The sequence below is a fragment of the Gymnoscopelus braueri genome (assembly GCF_963280865.1).
Source record: "Gymnoscopelus braueri genome assembly, chromosome: 6".
In the NCBI taxonomy this organism is placed as follows: Eukaryota; Metazoa; Chordata; class Actinopteri; order Myctophiformes; family Myctophidae; genus Gymnoscopelus; species Gymnoscopelus braueri.
In genome coordinates this window covers 56,868,853-56,877,934 of record NC_137607.1, presented here as the reverse complement: position 1 = coordinate 56,877,934, position 9,082 = coordinate 56,868,853, and the positions used below count along the sequence as shown (strand labels likewise).

The following is a 9,082-nucleotide window of genomic DNA, read 5'->3' as shown; positions in this document are numbered from 1 at the left end:
TCCATATTCCCTCTTCCCATCGAATCAGGAGAAGCTCTCTCATAGCAACATGCCGGAAAAGGGTCAAAGATTTGATTGTCTACCTGGGAATTATGTTTTCATCACTGCCGATCGGAGCAAATAATTACTGTACCTACTAGTAATTATTATGTCCCAGGAGCTGATTGTAACCTTTACCAGTAAAGATAAAAGCTAGATGTTAGTGGAGTTTTTGTACAGTGGGAAAGGGGCTTAAGTGTATTGAGGACAGAATGCTACTTAACCAGAAACCACTGTATTTGTAAGCTGTATCTACTACAAGCTTTGATATGTCCTTTGTGGTACTCTGAGGGGAGCAGATTTCTTCCTGCAAAACCACCCAATGCCTATTTTTGGGGGTTGACCAATTCCTGTTGACTTTTTTGGGCATTTTGTGCACAATCATCCCTGCCATTATGATTTGTATATACAATATTCAATGGTTAAACTTGGTTAGTACTGTTTGTTTTGTATTTTGCAGGTATCCCATCACTATCGGGAACACGACTTGTGTTTTTGAGAAGGAGAATGACCTGTCGCTGCTGCGCTCGCCCTCGGCAGGAAAACCCATCCAGTACACTGTAGAGGACGTTGGGCACGTGTTCTCTGGCCAGTGCTATGCTGAGATGGAGGTGTGATATCCAAATGAAAGAGCATTAACGGCAAATTTGCCCTAATTTCATGGACATGAATTTATAGATGTAAACTGCATTAACATGTGTGTTTTCCAGGTGATGACGATGGTGATGACTCTGACCGCTTCAGAGTCTGGTTGTATTCATTATGTGAGAGGGCCGGGGCTGCACTAGAGCCTGGCTGCGTCGTTGCCAAGCTCCAACTGGACGACCCCAGCAGAGTGCAGCAGGTATATTATGTGGACTACGCCTGTTCTTGTGTCATTGCCGATCTATAAGACTGTGAGCTTGTATGTTCACCTATTTCGGCATCCCCAGAATAGGGACGCTAGGGTTCATATTCTCCTCTAACTATGTGTTTTTGTCCCTAAGGCGGAGCTGCACACAGGGGCCCTGCCCACTATCCAGGCTGTAGCATTGAGAGGGGGGAAGCTACACAGTGTTCCACAGTACACTGGACCACCTGATCCACATCATGAATGGCTACTGCCTGCCCGAACCGTTCTTCTGCATCAAGGTCCGAGTTCACGCGTGCATAAGAACCCATCAAACACCTACCTAGCTAATAGCAACACAGTACAGTGGTTGATAAACATGCTGTTCTTTCTATCTAAAGACATGACACAGTATGTCAGCAACATAACCTCAGTGCTGTGCCAGTTCCCAAGCCAGCACCCAGCAGGTAATGCACGAGCGCTCGTTTCTAAATGAGGCTATATATTTATTCACATGATTCAGACAGGTTCTTTCCTACTTCAAATCAAGACAAATGGTTTAATTATGAACATGGAATGTTATCCCTCATTTCCAGCTCGCCAACATCCTCGACAGCCATGCTGCTACTCTGAACAGGAAGTCGGAGAGAGAGAGGTCTTCTTCATGAACACTCAGAGCATTGTGCAGTTCAGAAGTGAGTATATCCTAGGATATACTAGCGCTTTTTCTGCCCGTCATCCTCCACCCTTCACATATCATCAATTTGAAGACCTGTTGAGTGTTGTTCAGGGTTGAGTTAGCACTCGACACACACCATTTATTGTGATTTGTCAGCTAAATGTCAGGTAATTCCTTTTTTATGGTGGCAATGGTGTAAACATGCCCTAGGTAGTTCTCTCCGCTGGATATGACTGTAGTTGTCTTTGCCTGGTATCACAGTCTAAACTGACTGTACTTGTCTGCCAGGTATCGCAGTGGCATCCATGGTCACATGAAAGCTGTGGTGATGGATCTGCTCAGATGGTACCTCAAAGTAGAGATCCAGTTCCAGAATGGTGAGAAATAACATCTATACACCACAATTGTAGGATGTGTTAATGTGCCAGGTAGTTGTGTATGTGGAATAATGTATGCTTCTGTAATTGGGTTCAGATTTGGTTGCTTTTAGAAGTTTCACTAAAGTATTGCAGTTCCTCAATTGAACCACTTGAGGGCACTGCCTCACAATGAATGTTTGTACCACCATACCACATTGCCTGTAGATTTACAAACTGTCCATCCCTTATGCATGTTCCTGTTCACAGGACACTATGATAAGTGTGTATTCGCACTTCGTGAAGAAAAAAAAAGCTGACATGGCCAACGTGCTCAACTACATATTCTCCCACGCCCAAGTTCCCAAAAAGAATCTCCTGGTCACTAGTTGGTGTACAAATTGAATGAACACTGGGGATTTGACTGTGTACGTTGTCCTCTTGCGTGTCTAGGACCAGCTGTGTGGGCGAGATCCCACCCTCGTTGATGACCATCCTGACCGAGCTCACCCAGCTCAGTAAGACGATAAACGCCATTCAGCTGAATGAAAATGGTATGTGGCTACTACAGCACACATACAAAGATGCCCCAAGTGAAACCGTGTCCCAAAGTCACCACTTAATCATTAAGGGGTGACTTAGCAGGATGCATTAAAGGGATACTTCACTTTCGGGACGGGGAAACATTAAAAAAATATATTAAAAATAAATGAAAAAAGTAATGGAAAATTCATGGCCCCCTCACGCATTAGAGTGTCCTACTAATGTGTGAGGGGGCCTTTATTTTGCCATAACTTCTTTCATTTTTTTTTAATATATTTTTTTAATGTTTATTTTATGTGAAAGTGAAGTATCCCTTTAAGGTTTAATGCATCCTGCAGCAGCTATATTAATTCATGACCAACTGAAAATAATTGATGCCCAAATTATTTTACTCCTCCAGGTGCTGATAGCCTCCCATCTGCCCTCCTATGAGCTCAGGCACAACCAGGTGGCCTACACTTGACGGACTCCTCAAACATGGTGATCTTTCCAATGGAGACATTTTTTTTCCACGCCCTGGACCTTAACGATAATGCACACTATGAGGCGCAAGGGACAGCACTTCAAACTCAGGGTGGAGCGACAGCTTGGGTAGAATGTGTTTCATGGTCAATTAATAAAAAAGACTGTTTGAATACAACACTGATGATGTGTCCAAGTTGTGCATCAGTAGATGTTTTTGTTTACTGTAAACTGAGAGTGGGAGTACCGATGACATTCAGGAACAGACTGGGTGATGACATCTGGAGCGATGGAGGACAGACGAAGGAGGAGCCAGGCCCGGAGGCAACCCACAGCGCCTAGAGCCTCCTAGTGTCGCCAACACCTCCTGCTAATATGTCATCAGCCACCCTAACCCCCAATTAGCTCTGTCTCTAAACCTCCCCTCTAAGAGACCGTGGGGGCAGTAGCATGCCACTTGACACAGGCCGGGGTCTGATTAGCCTCGGTCGGGGCGAGTCCAGGAAACAACACTGATGATGTGTCCAAGTTTGTGCATCATAGATGTTTTTGTTTACTGAATATGTGTGTCAATTGTCTATAAAAGTGCATTTGAATGGTCAACTGAGATAACTTAAAGGTTTATTAGAAGGGATAATTGTGACGGTCAATGTTGAGAAATAAAGCCCTTCAGGCCGATCATTCCAGGGAATAATAACCGTCTGTTTATTTCTCAACAACTGGCTGTCAATTATCCATTACATTTTATCCTCCACTTGACAAGGACAGTGTTTATACATACATACCCTCAATTCAGTGTTCTCAGTGCCATAAGATGGATTGAAAACTTACATCCAGTCCACCAGTTTCAGTAAATTCAGCTGATCAAATTAAAACCTTTTTCTCATTTTAATTTAAATAGACACATTTTTATTCTGATCATAACGTTCTTCAGGCTGTCAATGCCAACATTAGTCAATAGGCACTGAAAAACCTTTTAGTTTAAATGACAGTCAATTATAGACAGCTTTATTCATAAATAAACACGATCAAGATGGCTTGTATATTAGTAAACATGACAGATTGTACTTTTAGAACAATCACACGACTGAAGAATATCAGATATCTGAAGAAAATCTTGATGAAAATCTGCACATTTTACATTTAACCAGCTATCAGCTTATCGTGCCATTTAGCAAGATGAACTGACCAGGTGTCCACTTTCAAATTGAAATAAAGTGTATGATTAAATACCAACAATTGTTGATGAAATGGAGTCATCTATGGGTTTTGATTGATTGATTGATGTACTTTATTTAGTAAGACATGAGAACATCAGTACATGGAAGTACAAATTCACAATACAAGGTCTACTAAACTGGGAGACTCATTAAGCACTGAGCTTGTTTAAGATGAGATCCCCATGCACACAAATCATGATGACATATATGACAGACAGATATACACACTGCTATACAGAATGTCATACAATCAGCTTACAGGTTACTGGTATGAAGGTTAGGTATAATAAACAACCTTTCAGTAACTAATGGTCATGATTTGTATCGTGATGGAAATATGATTATAATTTCAATTAACTTGTGGCTATGTATGTGAATATTAGTATGTGAATAAGTGTTTGAAATAGATAAGCTGCCTTGCACTCCCCCTGTAAGCATATTGAATATGATTATTTATTATTATTTTCTATAAATTGTATCAATTGATATGGCTTCTCTTCATTATCAACAATTTCACGGACCCCTGCACTATCTCCGCGGAATTATTCATTCATTCATTACTTACTTGAAAGTAAGAAAAATAGAAGATCTGTGAAAAAAAAATTCATACGGGAAGTGGGTAACTGTTATTTTGAAGGACACACGGCGGGGGGAGATTGACAGGGCAGTAACCAATCAGGAGCAAGCCCGCCCACAGTTGAACTAACCAATGGCGTCCGTTTCTTCGTTTTTTCCTTTCTGGTTATTTTGTTTCGCCAGAGAAGGGAGAATATGCCAGAGAAGGGAGAATATGCCGGTCCGGGTACTAAAATTGATTCTGACACACTCTATGTTCGTTTCCTCCCTAGAACGAGAATAGGAGAATTCAATTAATTGGTGCTTCATGCAGTAAACGGGCCTTAAATGGACCATTCTGACACACTCTGTGTTGGTTTCCTCCTTAGAACGAGAATAGGAGAATTCAAGTGTTTTTTCCCCTTTTCAATCCGTGCTCCCATGCAATAAACGGAATTTGAAGTGGCACTCTGTGTTGGTTTCCTCCTTAGAACGAGAATAGGAGAATTCAAGTTGTTTTTCCCTTTTTCAATCCGTGCACCCATGCAATAATCGGAATTTGAAGTGTTTTTTTCGTTTTTTCGTTTCTGCGCCCATGCGTTACCCCAATTATACTTTAGTACCCGGACCACAGCTACGCTTTCTTTCACCGTAGACAACATCTCCTGTTACTAGGACAACAGTAGACGCGGTCTCAGGTTGATCTGGTCCCGTCTTAATCTTTGTCACCGGCAGTGAGTGGATCTGTGTGCGTAATGCTAGCACACCTCAGCTAAGTCTGGTCTGGTGACAGGAAGTGTCAAAATAAAGGTAACCAAAATACACAGGAACAGGAAGTGTCAGAACAAAGGTATCCCAAAATAATAACAAATTAACTTCAAACTAAAGAAACAATTGAAGTTAAAAGGACAAGTGTCACAGACACTTACACCTGGTATTTAAAGCTTCTCTCTTTTTGTCCGTACATCTACATAAACATTCATATTTCACATATAAAGTGCTGACCTCATGGCCACGGATGTTACAATTATGTAAGTTCCCTCAGAAGTACCCGAATATTCTGAATTGTTAAATAAACAGCATTTTAATCCGATTGGTGGCCATTTCCCCCGTATTTTCTCCATATGCTTTCAACTACGTGACCCTATCTGTTGGGTGGTGTATTGCACTCTGATACATAATAACTCTATGAGAAAATGGCCACCAATCTGATTAAAATGCTTTTTATTGAACAATACGGAAGATACGGGTACTTTTGAGGGCCCGTACACAATTGTAACATCCGTGGCCATGGGGTCAGCACTTTATATTTGAAATCTGAACGTTTATGTTGATGTTTGGAGCAAAAAGTGAGCAAGTGCAAACACCAGGTTGAAGTTCATCCATGACTTTGTAACAGACGACCTGGTGCGTGTATACGTTCTCATAGAAGCACATGGCTCATTTGCATGCAACGGGCATCATGCAAATGACCCATGTGGCCGTGGTGGAAACTGGAAAGTAACGAAGTACTTTTACTCAAGTACTGTACTTAAGTACAATGTTTAGGTATGTTTAATACTTTATTGGAGTATTTCCAAATGTCAGTACTTTTACTTCTACTCCACTACATCTCAGAGGCAAATATTATACTTTTACTCTACAATTATTAGAAAACTTTAGTTACAAGTTACTTTGTAGATTTGGATTATTATTACAGAACATACATTAACTACTTCAGCCATATATTTCAGCCATTTGAAAATAGCAGATCTACAAGCTCATGATGAGCTTGTAGATCTGCTATTTTCGGAGGATATTTGTTTACATTTGAAAACTTGGGACATTCTGCATAATGAGTACTTTTACTTTTGGTACTTTAAGTACATTTTGAATTCTGGACATTTACTTGTCACATAGTATTTCTAAATTGCAGTATTGATGCTTTTACTTAAGTAAAACATTTGAGTACTTTTTCCACTGTTGATTAAATGCAAGTGACTTGGATAACAATGACATGACTGAAAAATGTAGGCTATATTTTTAATACTGTCCAATATCTTCTAATTCTATACATTTTCAGAAGCATGATGTCGCAGTCCTACCAGTTCAAAGACCTGGACGCGGCATATGCTTCAATGGAGAAGGACCTGAAGAAACAGCTGGATGCGCAGCCATATGTAGCAACGACAGCTGACATATGGAGCGCAAACAATAAAAGTTTCATGGGGGTGACTGTACATTGGATCAACCCAAGTACCTTAAAGAGAGAGAAGGCGGCGATAGCTTGCAAAAGATTCAGAGGCCATCACACATATGATGCCATTACCACAGAGCTGGAGGATATTTTTTCTAAATATGGGCTGAACCACACCAAGGTGACTGCATGTGTGACGGACAATGGCAGTAACTTTGTGAAGGCGTTCAAAGAGAATAAACAGCAGCAGCAGCAGCAGCAAGACCACCAAGAGTCCGCGTCGGACTCTGATGAAGAGGAGGCGCTCTGCCTCGGCGACGAGCGCAACGAAGAGGGCGAGGTGAACTTCACAGACCAGTGCATTCACTGTGGCCATGGAAGATGATGCCCAACCTGGTCTATTCTCATTGCCTACCCACTACAGATGTGCAGCCCATACTCTTAATTTAATTGCCAACAATGAGGTTGATAAATGGCTGTCATCCAATACAGATTCGAGGGCTGTATATCGCAGCGCTACAGGCAAATGTTCTGCGCTGTGGTCAAAGGCCAGCCGCTCCACAGCAGCATCTGAGTCCCTGGAGAAGCTCGGTGCTCGAAAGCTGCTTGTCCCCACAGTGGTGCGGTAGAATTCATTCTATGACGCCTATTCAAGGATCACAGCAATGACCCTCCCTGAGATCAATAACATCTGTGTCGAGTTTCAGATTAAATGTATGAAAGACAGGGAATACCAGTTTCTAACGGAATATTGTTCCATTTTGAAGCCCTTCACACAAGCACTTGACAAACTGCAGGGTGAGGATTCGTGCTATTACGGAACGCTTCAACCAACCCTAGAAAGCCTAATTACCAAAACCCTGGCATTGGAAAATGGTCTGAAAATGACCTCTGGACTGCCTGAAGCAATTGTGGGGGCAGTCCGAAGTCGATTTGCAGGGATTCTCGACTCCAAGGATGCGTTGCTGGCCACTGTGTCCCTGCCCAAATTCAAATTGCGCTGGGTAAAAGAGGAAGACCGAAGAGATCGCATTAAGCTCTTGCTCACTACAGCGTGTCGCAAACTTGAGCCACCCTGCCACCAACCCGACGCCTGACATTGAATCTGCTGATAATGCTGCTAGCGAGGAGGATGACTTTTTTTCCTTTGAAAAAGGACCCGGTGGCGGCGGCGAGACCGCTGCTATGTCTGTGGAAACCGAGGTAATTGCGTATCTCAGCAGCGCCAATACGATGGAAACCCTGCACCTGTATCCAAGAATAAAGCAAATTGCTCTCCGCTATAACGCCCCAACACCATCCAGTGCACCAGTTGAAAGGCTGCTCAGTCTTGGCAGCCTAATACTCACACCAAAACGAAATCGCCTCAGTGATGCACGCTTTGAACAGCTTCTTCTGATGCGTTTCAACAGGTACTTTAGTGCTCAGGATTAAGATAGCTCCAGAGTCGCCTTATGTCAAATAAGGCTTTAAGAGCCTTAAATTGTTTGTAATTTTATTTAGTTTGTGGTGTACTGTACTGTCTGTACATTATTTTATTTTTAGGCTATGCCTATTTATTGTTATGCCTAAGTTCTGATTTCAGAATTCAACTTAAGTGTCCTTTTGGGACTGAAATGAGCCATATTCATAAAGGTTTACGTTTGTTTGGTTTCATGATTATCTTTTCAGGCAGTATTAGATAATATGGCTCGTAAAATATTGGAAAATAGGCCCACTGCTGGCCGCAGAGAAGCCTCCATTGGAGCGCATGTTTATTATTTTATTTTGATTGTTGCGAGGGTCCATGCCGTTCAGTGGTGCAACCATAATAATTGATATAGGCTTTTATTTTAATTTTGTATTACTTTTATTTTATTTGGCTGTGTGTGTCAAGCCGCAATTGAGCCTAAATGGACCACCTATTTCGTTAGGTTAATATTAAGCCAATATGGCCTTTTTGTTTAATTGTTGAACATGTAGACTACATGCAATGTTCTTCAGTGTAAATGCACTATTATTTTGTTGGCTTATAAAGCCACTAAGCCAGTAACGTTTTATTTTCATTGTTGAAAAAACAATGTCTTGTTCAAGTTGTTCTTAATTATGTGAACTGCTGCTAAGCTTTTTTGTTTTAATATATAGGTTACAAACTTGTGTGTTTGTTTATTAGCCGATGTGTTTGTTCATTACTTATTTAGCATGTCCTATAGCAAATGTCTAGGTCTTTCTACTTTCCATATG

At 41.5% G+C, this 9,082-nt stretch overlaps 2 long non-coding RNA genes across 2 annotated transcripts; both read left to right on the top strand.

The window, feature by feature from the left end:
- Positions 1-386: 386 nt before the first annotated feature.
- On the top strand, positions 387-1,259 carry LOC308087299. The gene is made up of 3 exons (XR_013933308.1): positions 387-650; positions 750-883; positions 1,026-1,259. It is a non-coding gene; the product is annotated as an uncharacterized lncRNA (long non-coding RNA).
- Positions 1,260-1,265: 6 nt separating this feature from the next.
- Positions 1,266-2,914, top strand: LOC308087298. Its single transcript, XR_013933307.1, has 4 exons — positions 1,266-1,335; positions 1,465-1,563; positions 2,357-2,457; positions 2,847-2,914. It is a non-coding gene; the product is annotated as an uncharacterized lncRNA (long non-coding RNA).
- Positions 2,915-9,082: the final 6,168 nt, after the last annotated feature.